The 16156-nt window shown below is 49.7% G+C and overlaps 1 protein-coding gene across 2 annotated transcripts in view; it reads left to right on the plus strand.

Annotated features, from left to right (window-relative positions):
* The window catches only part of LITAF (lipopolysaccharide-induced TNF factor), a 95535-nt gene that overhangs the window by 24025 nt on the left and 55354 nt on the right, over nucleotides 1-16156 (plus strand). The window contains exon 1 of one of the 2 annotated variants that reach the window (XM_011988112.1): nucleotides 12161-12273. The exons of the other annotated variant lie outside the window; for it this stretch is intronic. The gene's annotated coding sequence lies outside the window, so the exon portion shown is untranslated. Of the gene's footprint in view, nucleotides 1-12160; nucleotides 12274-16156 lie in introns of those variants that run through there. 2 annotated transcript variants of the gene reach the window in all.

A 16156-nucleotide genomic window follows, 5' to 3' on the forward strand; every position in this document is an offset into this window, starting at 1 on the left:
TAAAAAAAAAAAAAAAAAAAAGGAAAAATGCTTGGAAGAAATTTGCTCCCAATTGACTGCAATTTAATAGCCATTTCCAGGCAATGGTGGGTGATAAAAAGTGTTGTCATAGGGATGTCCTCTAGGGGAAAGGTTGCTAGATTTAGCAAATAAAAATGCAGGATGCCTGATTAAATTCAAATGTCAGAGAAACAACAAATGATTTTTTAGTATAAGTATATCCCAGGCTGTATTTAGTATATGCTAAAAAAGTATTCACTGTTTCTCTAACATTTGAGTTTAACTAGGCTTCCTACATATATGTTTTGCAGACAGGGTCTCATTCTGTTGCCCAGGCTGGAGTGTAATGAGGTGATGTGCCACCACGTCTAGCTAATTAAAAAAAATTTTTTTTTTGTCGTACTATGTTGCCCAGGCTGGTCTTGAACTCCTGGCCTCAAGTGATCCTCCTGTTTCAGCCTCCCAAATTGCTGAGACATGAGCCACTATGCCTAGCCATGTACTGTACTTTTTTCTGGAAACCGTATCTGGGAGGTAGGGTGACTTTTCCTCCCTCCTCCTACCCCTTTGATTTCGGTAGCTGGGAGAGAGGGGTCCTAAGTATTTCAATTAGGACTGACACTGTAGTGAGGTCTTGTTCTGTCTTCCACGTACAAACTGGCCACTGATTCACATTTCCCCAGCCCCACCCAAGAGTGAAGGCTTGCTCCCATAAGCCAGCTGGTCCCCCTCCTGTTACATTACAGGTTGCCTTGAATGGTTGTCTGAGTTGTATACAGCATGACTCCATACTTCAGAAGAGTGCCTCCTGCATTTATGCAGTGCACAACCTGCACAACCCACCATAGCAGCCCTGTTTCCACTTCTAGATTATGACCACTGCGCGATGGTTTTTTTCCCCTTATTTATGGCTCCATCCCATTGCTCCCTTGCTCGGGGAAAAACCTGAGCACTCTGGGAAGGCACTGTGGCAATATCTGAAGACAATTGAGCAGCCAAGCCATGTGCACAGAGTTTTTGATTCTCGGGCCAACCTGATATCTGCTGGAGGGCCACTCCACTCCCTTCCCACTGCCCAACGTGCAGGCCGGGGCGTGAGGGACCAGAAGAAAGATATCCTGCCTGCCCTCCCACCACATCCTTTCCCGATCCTCACCCCCACCAACCCTCCAACCTAGGCATAATTTTAGAAGCTTAAGAGACCCCGCGCCGGACATTCTTGGCCTGGAGCCTGCGAGGGCAGGTCCTGAAAGAAGACAGACATTTCTTTCTTAGGCCTTGCCGATAGAGATCCTCTGTTTTCCCCTGGAACAGGTTTCTGAGGGGCCATTGTGTGCGGAAGAGCTGCTCACACACTCGCTTCTTTGTGGGGTTCCCCCACCACCCAGTCCTCCTGGGCTGGATTATTTTGCAGGGTGAGTCCCAGCTTCTCTGTGCTTCCCTAAGGCCCCCCAAAGCCATCAGGAACAGTGGGGACCAGGGTGGGGAGGATTGAAGGCTGCAGAGATGGGTGGCCATAGGGAATCCTTTGCAAATCGTGGGGGTCATTTGGTGCCTTGAAACTGTGAATGACAGGCGGGGACCTCTGGGTCTGGAGTCAGAAGGTGGGGTGTGATTCCAACATCTGGTGCTTAGACAACAGTGAAGATTTGTTTCCATCACTGGCCAGGAAAGCCTGGTCTTTTCAGTTCGGATTTCAAGGAAATCATTCCTGCAGCAGACATTCTGGAGGCTTCTGGAGTGTGAGGGAGAAGTGGGCAGGAAGGAGGCATGCCAGGAACGAATGTTTACGGTCCCTCGAATGGCAGGCACTGCCTGCACATGTCCCTGTCAGCCCTAGCAGATGGGGGCTGCTGAGGCTCTGGGAGGTAAAGTAACTTGCTCACGGTCATGCAGCCAGGAAGTGGCACAGCCAGTCCTGCAGCCTGAATCCTTTGCTCCCTTTATCCCTTTTTCTTTTTTCCAGGAGCGTTTTGGATACGTAATTCACATACTGGACAATTCACCCATTTACAGCATACCATTCGGGCCAGGCACTGGTGGCTCATACCTGTAATTCCAGCACTTTGGGAGGCCAAGGCGGGTGGATCACTTGAGGTCAGGAGTTCAAGACCAGCCTGGCCAACATTGTGAAACCCCATCTCTACTAAAAATACAAAAAAAAATTTAGCTGGGTGTGGTGGCGGGCCCCTGTAACCCCAGCTACTCAGGAGGCTGAGGCGGCAGAATCGCTTGAACCCGGGAGGTGGAGGTTGCAGTGAGCGGAGATCTCACACTGCACTCCAGCTTGGGCGACAGAGTGTGTGAGACTCTGTCTCAAACAAACAAAAAAGTATACTATTCAAAGGCTTTTAGTTTACAGAATTGTGCAACTGTAACCACTGTCAGTTTCAAAACATCTTCTACAGCTTCAAAAGATTTTCTACAGCTTCAAAAGAAACCTCATCCCCTTTAGCCATCGCTGTCTTATTCCCTTGTTCCCCCAGTCCTACAACCATGAATCCGCTTTCTGTCTCTGTGAATTTGCCTGTTCTGGACATTTCACATCAATGGAACTGTATACTATATGGGTTTTTTTTTTTGAGACAGTCTCACTCTGTTGCCCAGGCTGGAGTGCAGCTCACTGCAACCTCTGCCTCCTGAGACATTCTCGTGCCTCGGCCTCCCGAGTAGCTGAGACTAGAGGTGTGCGGCACCACACCCAGCTAATTTTTGTATTTTTAGTAGAGACGGGGTTTCACCCTGTTGGCCAGGCTGGTCTCGAACTCCTGATTTCAGATGATCCACCTGCCTCGGCCTCCCAAAGTGCTGGGATTACAGGCGTGAGCCACCGTGTGTGGCCCCCTGGGGCGTTTTGCCCCTGGCTTCTCTCTCTCGGTGTACTGTTTCCAAGGTTCATGCATGATGCAGCCTGTATCAGTGCTGTATTCCTTTTGATGACTGAATAATGCTCCGTTGTATGGAGAGACCGGATTTTGCTCATCCACTTGTCTGTCGATGGACATTTGGGGTGTTCCCACCATTTGTGTCGAGTTTCCTATGAATTTTTAGGTTTTCAGTTCTTGTGGGAGTTCCCAACTCTTAAGCAAGCTGCTCAAATTCCCGCCTACAGGCTTTTTCTCATGCTGGGATTTCCCTACCTGGGAACTCCCCTCCCCTTTTCCCACCCCCAGTAGAATGCAACTTGTTCCCCAGGACTCAGCTGCGTCCCTTTCCTCACTGCTCCCCATTCTTCTTACCGTAACAAGAGGCAGGAAGTCTTTCTGCACTTGATCCTTTATCCTGGGCGGTGCTTGCTGTGTGATCTTGGGCCACTCGCTCAGCCTTTCTGAACCCCAGTGGGGTTTATCTGTGATGCAAGGATCTAATTCTGATCCCATGGGGGTGCTAGGAGGATCGAGATGGCAAGAGCTCTGTGTCCTGGAAGCCTGGAAAGGGATGATGTATTGGGGCAGGCATTAGTTTATTTCTTCAGCCAGCTGTTTCTGCTAAGTGCCAGCTTCATGCCTGAGGGGATTTACTGTTGTAAAACCATAATGATTCTGCCTTCAGGGAGCTGGGACAGGGGTTCTCAACTGGGAGGGAATTTGGTCCTAGGGCACAAATCTGGAGATGTCTTCTGGAGACATCTTTGGAAGTCATGATGCCGGGAGGAGTGCTACTGGTTTCTAGAAAGAGGTCAGGGATGTTGCAAAACCTTCCATGATGCACAGGAAAGCTCCCGTAGCAATGAATGACCTGGCCCCAAATATTGATAGTGCCGAGGCTGATGAACCCTGGTCTAGTGATGTTATTGTTATTCATTCATTTTTCATGTGTGCATGTATTTATTAAATTTTTTTTGCATTCACAACTCTTGCCTTTTTCCCAGATGGATTCGAGGTAACTTACAAAGATACCAAAAAAACAACAGGATTTTTAAAATGAGGACGTTGAGGTAGAAAACAATAAGAAGGAAGGAACTTTTTTTTTTCCAGGAATGATACCCAAATTAAAGTGCACTACTTTCAGAAGTGGGACATACGTTTGGCTCTGAGCTTCCTAGTGGCCAGAGCAAAAAGAGAAAAAATTAATTTCAAGATTCTCACTGACCCAAAGTTGAAAATAAATTAAGAGCTTAAGGGAAGTCCAGCCTTCTTAGGTGTGAAGGAGTTTTCTCCTACAGGCCCTCATACAGGGACCAAGGCAATGTGCTGGAGCAGACAGCACTGTTGTCAACACAGCTCTGCAGGGAATATGATAGTGAGTATCACATTGCATCCTCTGATCCAGGCCTGTGATACAAGGCTGAGGCCAGCTTGGCAAGCCGGCTATACATCGGTCACCTGCCCTGAGTGTGGGGGTTTACTTTCCCAACTTCAGAAGAGAAAGCATGGTCCACACTGCAGGCAGTTCAGAACAGCAATGGAAGCCGGGGCTCTGGAGTCAAACTGGCTGGGGTGAGGATGTGAATTTACTCCCAAATGGTGGTGTGACCTTGGGCCATTCTTGAAACCTCTCTGAACTCAGTTTCCTCATCCATACTATAGGGCAGGAATAGTGAAGTAGGCCGGGCGCAGTGGCTCACGCTTGTAATCCCAGCGCTCCGGGAGGCTGAGGCAGGTGGATCACCTGAGGTCAGGAGTTTGAAACCAGTCTGGTCAACATGGCGAAACCCCATCTCTACTAAAAATACAAAAAAAAAAAAAAATTAGCTGGTCGTGGTGGCGGGTGCGTGTAGTCCCAGCTACTTGGGAGGCTGAGGCAGGAGATTCGACTGAACCCGGGAGGCGGAGGTTGTAGTGAGCCGAGATCGCGCCACTGCACTCCAGCCTGGGCATGTTGTAGTTTTGCGGTTACAGGCATACCTCAGAGATACCATGGTTTTGGTTCCAGACCACCACAATAAAGCAAAAATTGCAAGAAAGCAAGTTGCAGAAATTCTTTGGTTTTCCAGTGCATATAAAATTAATATCAGCAGTAAGCCTGTTTCACTTTCTTCTTCACGTGTGTACTTTCTTTCTTTCTTTTTTATTTTTTCACATGTGTACTTTCAATTTCCTTCAGGAACTTTTCTGGCCGGGTGAGGTGTCTCATGCCTGTAATCCTAGCACTTTGGGAGGCCAAGGCAGGTGGATCACTTGCGATCAGGAGTTTGAGACCAGCCCGGGCAACAAGGCAAAACCTCGTCTCTACAAAAAATACAAAAATTAGCTGGGCATGGTGGTGCATACCTGTAGTCCCAGCTACTCGGGAGGCTGAGGGGGGCAGATGGCTTGAATCTAGGAGGTGGAGGTTGCAGTGAGCCAAGATCATACTACTGCACTCCTGCCTGGGTGATACAGCCAGACCTTGTCTCAAAAAATTAAAAAGTAAGAATCAAAAAAAATCCAGGGGCAGAGGGACCCATGTGGGACAGATGGCATCAGATAGAGCAGATGGTGAGTAGGGTGTACAGGTCAGTGTCTTCAGACTATCATGCCTACTCTGTGTATGACAGCAATAGCCCACAACACGTTTAACAAAAAAGGATCCCTCAACTAAATCAATAATCACAAATCCTGTGTGTGCAACACTTTGAAGGAAGAATGGGGACCTGGTCTCCCAGGAGACCAGGCTGTGCGCAGGCTATGGGAGAGTTTAGTCTTGATCCTAAAGAGGCAGCTATTGATGAGTTTCCAGTGGGAACAGTGGAACCTGCCTCGGGGTGCGGTTGTGAGAATGACATTTGTAGTGTGGGAAGCGCTCAGGGTTCTCACGGTAACTCTCTTGTTTCTCTTTCTCTTAGCGACAGGGTCTCACTCTTTCGCCCAGGCTGGAGTGCAGTGGTGCAATCATAGCTCTCTGTAGCCTCGAACTCTTGGCCTCCAGCAATCCTCCTGCCTTGGCCTCCACGCCCGGCTGGCTGCTGCTTTCTTTTTCTCACTTCCTCCCCTCTTCTCACCCCTTGTCCCATCTCAATTCATTTTCTTTTCCTTTCTCTGTTTCCCTCCCTTTTTTCTCCTTTTCTTCCCTTCCTTCTTTGCGGCCCCTGCATAGGAGTCTCCAATCTGTGCGGCTCTGTGCTGCAGAGAGAGACACGGGGCTGGGAAGGGGTCCCCCACACTGTGAAGAGAGCCCAGGGCAGTACTGGCTGCGCTCCTTTCCCTCTTCCCAGTCCTCCAGGAGGTGCACAGGATCCCGCATGGGAGGAACCCCGGGCCTCATGAGGGTCTCTGAAGACAGAGCCAGACCTGCATGGCGTCTCCCCCATCGAATACTAGGGGACACATTCCCCACAGGGACACAGCCACCTGTCACAGCCCTACTGGTGAAGTCCACAGTGTGTAATTCAGCCCATCCTCCATCCAGAGCTGGTTGCGGGGATGCTGAGAGCTGGTTACGGGGATGCTAAGAGCTGGCTGGGAGAATGCTGAGAGCTCCGGCTCCCTGTTTGCACAGTGGAGATTGAGAGAGAGACAGAGAGAGAACATACTCTTGTTCCCGGGAGCCCCGAGGGCCTGTACATTTGTGACGGATCCATTCGAGTGTCCCACGTCCAACGGTGGTCCTGGCTGATTCCTGGAGTAGTAAAGGAAGTTCCGTTCTTTCCTGCGTTGCTCCAACTTCCTGACACAGGAGAACAGATGTTTCACATCCAAAGATGACCGAGGTGGCAGTGGCTTCATCACACTGAGCAGGCAGTTCCTTCAACAGGCGTGGGTGGGTCCCAGCCTTTTCAGGAAGCAGTTTGACGCAGTGTTTCAGGGGCCTGGAAATGTCCACACTTTTCTCGTCAGTAATCACACTTCTGGGAATTTGCCCAAAGGAAATAACCCTAAAAAAAAAAAAGAAAGAAAAGCCATGTGCCCAGCAATATCTATTGCAGTGATATTGTATAATAGGGAACCATCCAGTTGACACAACTGTGGCCACCACCTAGTAGATTCTTTTTTTTTTTTTTGAAGAGAGACAGAGTCTTCCTGTGTTGCCCGGACTGGTCTTGAACTCCTGGGCTCAAGCAATCCTCCTGCCTTGGCCTCCTGAAGTGCTGGGATTACAAGCGTGAGCCATCACACCTGGCCGAGAGAGAGATTCTTGATGAAGTTGTTTGTGCTCCTGGATCCAGCCATGCCTGAAGTCCTTACCATGGGCTTTCCAACTATATGAGCAAATAAATTCCCTTTGCTATGTAAACAATATTTATGATACAGAACTATGAAATTAATTGGATTGTAATGAAGATTAAATGAACTAATGATATATGAAATACTTGGTTCACAGGGGCTCATGAGAGGTCAAGTCTCAGGAATTTCTTTCCCTTCAGTGAATGTACTTCCAAGTTAAAATCCACCAAGCATATTCCACATTTTAGAGCAGGCACGAATGGGTTTGACTGATTTAGAACAATAAACACACAGAACTGAAATTTCACATCACCACCTACCCCGCCAGGGTCTCACTATGTTGTCGAAGCTGGTCTCAAACTCCTGGGTTCAAGCAATCCTCCTGCCTCAGCCTCCCAAAGTGCTGGAGTTACAGGGATGAGTCACCACACCCAGCCTCTAGTGGATTCTTAAATCTGCATTTGTAAGAAGGAGTTCTGAGAGCTCTTTGTCAGCTAAGCTGGAAGCACAATTGCATGCCTGCTGAGATGGCTGGGTTGGGATGGGGGCTGCGGATTTTCTGAACCATTTCCGATACTGCCACATTGCTCTGTCTGCTAGGAAACCCTGCCAGGCAGCTGTGTCCCCCAGGGCGTTTCCAGCCATTCCCAGGCTAAAACTGGAGCGCCTGTTCCATTTTGGAAAATGAAGACTGACATCTCAAGGCGTGTTTCCTTTTTGGATGTTCCCCTGGATTTCTGGAGGGGAAGAGAAGGACGTGTGGAAAACAACCAGGGAGGCCCTTGAAACCCCTTGTGGGGCAGAGCCCCTGGGGCAGGGATTTGGTTTTTTTCACCTCAAAAGCCTGCTGACAGCTCAAACAGCACCGCCCCCGTCCTGGGGATGGAGGCAGGGAAGTTTATTTTTTCTAAAAGATTGTTAAAGGTCTTTATTTTATTGCAAAAGCAATACATGCTGATTGTTTAAAAAGAAACACACAAGTAGTACAGAACTGTATAAAATAAAGTTCCTGGCAACCCCCTCCTGCTCTTCAGAGGGAGGCACCCTTTACTGTTTGTTTTCAATGTGTTCTGTTTTATTTTCTAGATCGCCCAGGCTGGAGTGCAATGGTGTGATCATAGCTCACTGCAGCCTCGGACTCCTGGGTTCAAGGGATCCTCTCACCTCAGCCTCCCAAGTAGCTTGGGACTACAGGCATCAATCATACCCTGCTAATTTTTTATTATTTTTTTGTAGAGATGGGGTCTCGTTGGTTTGCCCAGGCTGCTCTGGGACTCCTGGCCTCAAGCAATCCTCCCACCTTGGCCTCTCAGAGCTCTGAGATTATAGGCGTTAGTCAGTCACTGAATCCCATCTGTGTTCTTTCTTTTAGAGAGGTTCCATTTTAAGTCTTTGCAATTTTTTTTTTTTTTTTTTTTGCAAGAAGCCACAGTGAACAATAGATCTTACAACCCGGTACACGTGGGCACTCGTATATAAATAAAACACAAGTGTGACTCAACCATACTTGTGACATGGAGTGCCCATCTGGAGTTGTGTAGTCTATTCTGTTCCATTCAATTACATTTTATTTACAAAGAAAGGTGGCTGGTCATAAACCAATCAAATGATTTCATGCCCCACTGCAGATGTAACCTGCAGACAGACAACTACTGTAGATGGTGGCACACGAGACCAGCTATTCACGACTCCCTGTCCTACAGCTTGGATCTCACATTGAAGAATTTAGCAGCCTGCTTTCCATAACATTTCCATAACAGCCTGCGTAGGGCTCTTCCTTCCTTCTTAACAGTGACAGAATATCTCATTTTTTATTTTCATTTATTTATTTATTTATTTATTTATTTATTTATTTATTTATTTTTGAGACAGGGTCTCACTCTATCACCCAGGCTGGAGTGCAGTGGTGCGATCTCAGCTCACTGTAACCTCCACCTCCTGGGCTCAAGCACTTCTTGACTCAGCCTCCTAAGTAGCTGGGACTGCAGGTATGCGTCACCACACCCAGCTAATTTTTTGTATTTTTAGTAGAGACAGGGTTTCACTATGTTGGCTGGTCTCGAACTCCTCAGCTCAGGCAATCCGTCCGCCTCGACCTCCCAAAGTTCTGAGATGACAGGCTGAGACCCTGCAACCGGCCCCAGTGGGCAGAGTTATCTTATTGAGTGGTTTTTCTGGAGGTATTTGTTCAACTCCTTCTTGAGTCATTTGCATTGTTTCCACGCTGGGGCTGTCACCGTTAAGGTCGTGTGGGACATTCCATCCAGGCACAGGAACAAGAGCATCCATGTGGTAGATTCCCAGCATGGAATTTCTGGACTCCAAAGCAAGCACCGGCCAGGCAGGGTGGCTCACGTCCGTAATCCCAAGAACATGGGAGGCCTAGGCAGGCGGATTACTTCAGTCCAGGAATTTGAGACCAGTCTGGGCAACATGGTAAAACCCCGTCTCTGCAAAAAATACAAAAATTAGCCGGGTGCCTGTAGTCCTAGCTGCTGGGGAGACTGAGGCAGGGGAGGATTGATTGAGCCCGGGTAGTAGAGGCTGCAGTGAGCTATGATCACACCACTGCACTCCAGCCTGAGTGACAGAGCGAGACCCTGTCTCAAAAAAGTTAATAAATAAACAAAAGCGTCTGCTACTATGTTTGCATGTAGGAACCAGTCACGATTTTTTTTTTTTTTTTTTTTTTGAGATGGAGTCTTGCTGTGTCTCCCAGGCTGGAGTGCAGTGGCGCGATCTCGGCTCACTGCAAGCTTCACCTCCTGGGTTCACGCCACTCTCCTGCCTCAGCCTCCTGAGTAGCTGGGACTACAGGTGCCCGCTACCGCGCCCGGCTAATTTTTTTTTTATATTTTTAGTAGAGACGGGGTTTCACCCTGGTCTCGATCTCCTGACCTTGTGATCCGCCCGCCTCAGCCTCCCAAAGTGCTGGGATTACAGGCGTGAGCCACCGTGCCCGGCGAAAGAGGATATTCTTGTTTCAGAAAGAGGTTGGGTCAAGCAGCTAACCTTACCCTGGCTCTGTGTGGCCGAGAGAGAGAAGAAAATTCGAGAGCCCCCCTTCCCTCAGGGATTTCCCAAATGTTTCCTCTACATTTCAGGGTCTAACTGTGGTGGCCCAAGAAGGTGTTCAGGATGGAGGAGGGAGGCCAGTGGGGTGGGGTTGGGTGGGGGAATGACCTCTGTCTCAGAAGGGTGGGGAGGTGGGAAGGGGAGGCGGTTTTATTGGTCTGATTTGTGGAAACCCTCCAGACGTTGAGGCCTCTGAGTGACATTCCCAGGATGCGGTCTGGAGGGCCGCCTGTGTTTGGAGGCAGGTGCAAAAGGGGGAGTGAGGGTGGGGGGATGGACAATCAGGATTCTCCCCATTCCATTCCTGTCCATATTGCCCTCTCTTTATTCGCTTATTCATGTGCCGGTGATGCAGGATGTTTCTTCTCAGTTACTTTGCAAACCAGGGACCCCCAGTAGGCGATACCCTGCTCAGGCCTCACTCAGTCACACTGGCATGCCCCGGTTTGCTTGTGTTATAGCTTGTATCCATGTTTGGCAGTTCCCGAGCTCTTGTACCACGCCCAAGAAGAATGAGGATATGCGGGACATTGGAGGAGGAGGGTGGAGAATAATTTTATTGAGTGATAAAAACTGCTTTCAGCAGAGAGGGGACACACGGTTGTCCCCCTACCTGAAGGCGGGAAAGTTCTCCCCCTGTGGCTGGGTCTGGGGTCTCTTACGGACTCAGAATGGGGAGTGTGGGCTGACTGGTTTGTGAGTATGCCAAAAACGTTAAAGTGAAGACACCATTCAAAGGTGGGCACGACAGTGTAGAAAACCAATTAGGAAAGGGTAGGTATATGTCAAATAGGTGAAGGGTGGGGGCCAATTAGAGGAAAGCATGCCAAACGGGAAGACAAGCTCCCAGTCCAGTCCGAGGATTTAAATTCTAGCTTGGCTTTCGGGTTTTAAACTGTCTCCTGCTTGGAGGCGGGGTTTCACCGGGGACCCGCCCCATCTGCCTAGGCATTTGGCTGCCTCCTGCCACTCTTTCGGGCCTATGCCAGACATCTGGGACACAGCAGTGACTAACACACAAGCTTTAGCCTCCCAGCAGGGACCTTCTAGCTGGAGAGACAGATGTGGAATAACAACCATGATGTAGTTATTTAGGAGGTGGTAAATGTGGCCTAGTGCAGTGGCTGGCACGTGTCATCCCAGTGCTTGAGGCCAGGAGTTCCAGACCAGCCTGGGCAACACAGAGAGACCCCATCACTACAAAAATAAAAAATAGGAAAACGAGCCGGGCATGGTGGCTGGCACCTGTAGTCCCAACTACTCGGGAGGCCGAGGTGGGAGGATTGCTTGAGCCTAGCAGTTTGAGGCTGCAGTGAGCTATATGATCACGCCACCGCACTCCAGCCTGGCGGGCAGAGTGAGACCTGTCTCTAAATATAAAAAATGAAAAAATTAAAAAGGAGATGGTAGTGCAACAGAAAAAGGTAACAGGGTGGTGGTGTTTCACGAGGGTCAGGGAGGGGAGCATAACCTCAGATAGAGTGGTCCGTGGTGTTTGAGCACAGGTTTGAAGGAAGGAGCGGGCCACATAGACACCTGGGATGCCTGCAGTCCAGGCAGGAGGAGCGGCCATGCAAAGGCCCTGAGGCGGGACGGTGCTGAAACAGCTGGGAGGAGGTCAGTGTGGCTGGAGCGGAGTGAGCAGAGTGGAGGATGTTTTGGAGGTGAGGGGCAGAGAAGAGACAAGGCTTAGGGTAACACAGGGCTCTGGAGTTCTCAGGAGGCTTCATGGCCATGGGGAGGGGGTAGGGCAGCTGAGAGAACTAAAACAGAGGTTCTGGAAGGGAGGGGCTGGCTCAGGTCCTGTGGCCGCTGTGAAAGACACCAGAGGGAACTTTCAAAACCGCCATCATCATCACCGCTTCTCTCACCATTTCCTAAAACCAAAGGGGGCCTGGCTGCACCGTAAGCCCTGGTTACCCCCTCGGGAGGTTGAGCAACCTGTGGCTTCCCAGCACCCACAGGCACGGCTTCCTACCTGCGCTTCCCCTTCTGGCCTCAGGAAGAGAAATGTTCCTTGAGCCACCGTAGCTCGTGCCAGGCGCCTCAGATGATGGACAAACACTGACATGGAGGTTCAAATATCAGGAAATACAGAAACAGCCCAACCATGGTGCATCTGGGAGAAAACTCCGACAAAGAACTCCTTTTGCAAGCCGAGTAGGAGAGTGGCATCTTAGCTTGGTGTTGTCTGGGGCAAAAAAGGGCTCAGCCCCTGGAGAGACAGCGGGGCTTCAGTGGGTGCCCCAAGAAAGGGGAGGAACCTGCATGGAGACCCAAGAGTGCTGGGGTTTTGGCTGAGCACAGAGGTTCATGCCTGTAATTCCAGCACCTTGGGAGGCTGAGGCAGGAGGATCACTTGAGCCTAGGATTAAGTTTAAGATTAGCCTAGGAAACCCATCTCTACAAAAAATAAAAAATTAGCCTGGCATGGTGGCGCATGCCTGTAGTCCCAGCTACTCAGGTGGCTGAGGCGGGAGGATTGCTGTGCCCAGGAGGCAGAGGCTGCAGGGAGCTATGATAGAGCCACTGCACTCCAGCCTGGGTGACTACGCAAGACCCTGTCTCTACCAAGAACAAAGAAAGCAAAAAAGCATGCTGGGTTTTGTCCCATTTCCAGCCTGGCTGTGGGGCCTTTAGATCCCCAGCCCCTTTCTGGGCCTCAGCTATAAAATGACGGGGCTGGAGCGGGGAAAACGGGCAGACGGCCCTCCTTCAGACTGCGGAGGGCAGTGAGTTGCCTCACCTTAAGTGCTTGTTTCTGTTCTGAGTTGGGCTCTGTAGGATACTGTTTTGGAAGGGAAGGCTCTTAGGTTTTGTGGCCGAAAAGTCACAGATCTGGGCCATCTAGAAAGCTCTAAGCTCTAGAAGCTCTCCACAGCATGGGGACTGAGCATGGACGCAGAGCCAGACAGCTTGGGTTCAAATCCTACTGCTGCCATGTGCTGGTTGTGTGACCTTTGACAACCTGCCTGACCTCTCTGGGCTTCTATTGCTAAGTCTGTAAAGCAGAGATGATAATATTTCCCTCATAGGGTTGCTGGGAGAGTGGAGTCCGGTGGCCTATGTGACTGTGACTGTTCGTTAGGCGACTATAATTCTATGACTCATACTCCACCCACACTCCATTGCCCAGCCCCTCCCCACACCCCTACTGGGTTGTGGAATGGAGCTCAAAGAATGAAATTCTTCAGTGTTATGAAGACATGTGTTTCCTGGAGGCTACAAGGAAGAGAAAGTGCCAGTAGATGACCCCAAGGTCACAGAGTATTTGTTTATTATGCATTTGTCCTGCCCTGCTGCTAACCAGAATGTAAACTCCAGGGGAAGGGGTCCCCATCTTGTTACCCCAGTTCTAGCTCCTGAGATGGTGCCTGGTTCCCGGGACACACCACCTGAGAGGGTGAGAAAACTGCCTGACAACTTCAGGCATCAGCCAGGCCTGGCACAAATTTCACCCCTAGTCACCTTCTTGCTGTGTGATTCCAGGCATCTTACTTTACCTGTCTGGGCTTCAGTTGCCCAATCTGTAAAACAGCTGGATTGTTGTAAGGATAAAACGAGATGGTGGATGTAAAAGTGCTTTTACATTCCAGGGCCCAGTGCCCAGTGGGTACTCAGCTTGCGTTCCCATCACTATCTTCCTCCTCCCCACCAACTCCTCCTCCTCCTCCCCCTCCTCTTTCCTCCTCTCCCTCCTCTTTCCTCGTCTCCCTTCCCCTCTCCTGTCCCCCTCCCCCTCCTTCTCTCCCTCCTCCTCCCCTGCTCCTTCCCCCTCACTCTCCCCCTCCTCCCTCTTCCCCTGTCCACTCCTCCCTCTCTCCATGCTCCTTCCCCCTCCCCTCCTCCCTCTCTCTTTCCCCATCCTCCCTCTCCCCCGCTTCCTTTTCCCCTCGTCTCTCTCCTCCTCTCCCCTTCCTCCTTTCCTCCCTCCTCCCCTTCCTCCTCTCCTCTGCCTCCTTCCTCCCCCTCCTCCTCCCCTCTGCCTCCTTCCCTCTTCATCCTCCCATTCCTCCCCCTTCTTCTCCTTTCCTCCTCCCCTTCCCCGCCCTTACTTCTCTCTTCCTCCTCCTCCTCTATTGGGGTTTCATTCTGCATCAGATGCCAGTTGCTGTGACCTGGATATGTTTTGTTAAATACAAACACAGTCACACAGCACAATCCCTGTGGCCAAGAGGACGCCTGTGTGTCATTATTAAGTGGATCAGGCCTCCCATCCTGAGAACACGCTCTTCCTACGGTTTACAGGGCCCCTGCCCTGAAGCAGATAACCGGGGCCTCACTCTGGGCAGGCGGGAAAGTCCCCACCTGCCATCCAGCTGGGCTGCTTCTCCTGGCCTGGTGAAGATGGAGGCCTTCTTCATCTTCTGCCATGTTACCCAGCCTGTTCTGGGATGGTCTCTCATGCCCCAAGAGGAAGGGTTGACCCATTAATCACAGGGCTTGGGAAGCTCACCTGGGCCTCCACCTGAGCCACTGGCTGCAGGTACCATCACCCACAGACGGTGACCAGGGACTGCCCTTGGACGTGGAGCCAGGCCGCCTGCTGACTCGGATGTCCTGTCCTGGCCAGAGGCAGCTCTCACAGGGAGCACTGCCAGATGGAACCCAGGATGCCTAGTTACGTTTGAATTCCAAAGAAATAGCAAATGATTGTTTGGTGTATGTCTTGCGCAGTACTAGGGACAAATTACAAATCTGCAGCATTTGGGACACACCTATACAAATGACAAGCAGGCATTTGCTACTTCTCTGCAATTCAGATTAACTGGGCACCCTGTATAGTTATGTGCTAGATCCAGTAACACTCCCTAAAGCCTCCTTCTGCCCATGAGCTCACCCCGTTTCAGCTCCATCTTGGCAGCAGCAGAAACAAAGGGTTTGGCCAGGCTAAGGGCGAGGCCACTGAGCCAGGATTGGGGTTAGGGGTGCAACCTTAGGCAAGCCTCCTGTCCTCCTGGTCTCAGTTTCCCTGTCTGCATAACTCAGCTGGAAGAATCGTGGCTGCATGGACCTTTTCTGAGCATAAAGTGTGTGATGTATGTGGGAAACATGTTTTGGAAATGGAAAGGTGTTACGGAATTATGAGTGACCGGAATTCGTTGTTAATGGGTAATGCAGACCAGTCAGTGGGGGCTGTTTCCTGGCAACTGGGTTCCTTTTTTGGAAATTAGTTTTTTTCAATAAGCAACCTGCATTTGTTCTTGAAACGTTAGAAAATGGAGAGTAGCAAAAGGACGAAAAATTCCCTAATGACATCACTCAGGGACAACTATTTATAGCTTTTTTTTTTTTTAATTTTTATTTTTTTGAGAAGGATTCTTGCTCTGTTGACCAGACTGGAGTGCAGTGACATGATCTCAGCTCACTGCAGCCTCCACCTCCCGGGTTCGAATGATCCTCCTGCATCAGCCTCCCAAGTAGCTGGGATTACAGGTGCGAGCCACCACGCCCAGCTAATTTTTGTTTCGCTATGCTGGCCACGCTGGTCTCAAACTCCTGGCCTCAAGTGATCCACCTGCCTCAGCCTCCTGAAGTGCTGGGATTACAGGTGTGAACCACCACACCCAGCCTCTATAGCATTCTTTTTCCTTGGAAAACTTTTCCTCCAGGTGTATGTGTGTATTACTTTTTCTTTTTCTTTTTAACAAAATAAGTGGGATCATAGTCTGCATTCTTTTAGGGAACCAGTTTTTCCTCCTATAGCCACTTCATGTCTGAAGTTTCAGAGTATACCCAGAGGAAAAGCATCTTCCTTTCTGGTCCATGTGATTCCTGGGGTATTGACAGACATCCTATAAAACCACAGCCTGCCTATCCTCCTCCTGCTATGCCTGCATAGATGCCTAGCTTATGTTAAAAAAAAAAAATTGAGATACACTTCTCATAACAAAGTTTAACATTTTAAATATTTTAAACTGTACTATTCAGTGGCATGTAGTGTTTTGCAATCACCACCAATATCGAGTTCTTAATTTTCTTTTTTTTTTTTTTTT

Source organism: Mandrillus leucophaeus, unplaced genomic scaffold (genome assembly GCF_000951045.1).
Source record: "Mandrillus leucophaeus isolate KB7577 unplaced genomic scaffold, Mleu.le_1.0 Scaffold323, whole genome shotgun sequence".
Taxonomy (NCBI): Eukaryota; Metazoa; Chordata; class Mammalia; order Primates; family Cercopithecidae; genus Mandrillus; species Mandrillus leucophaeus.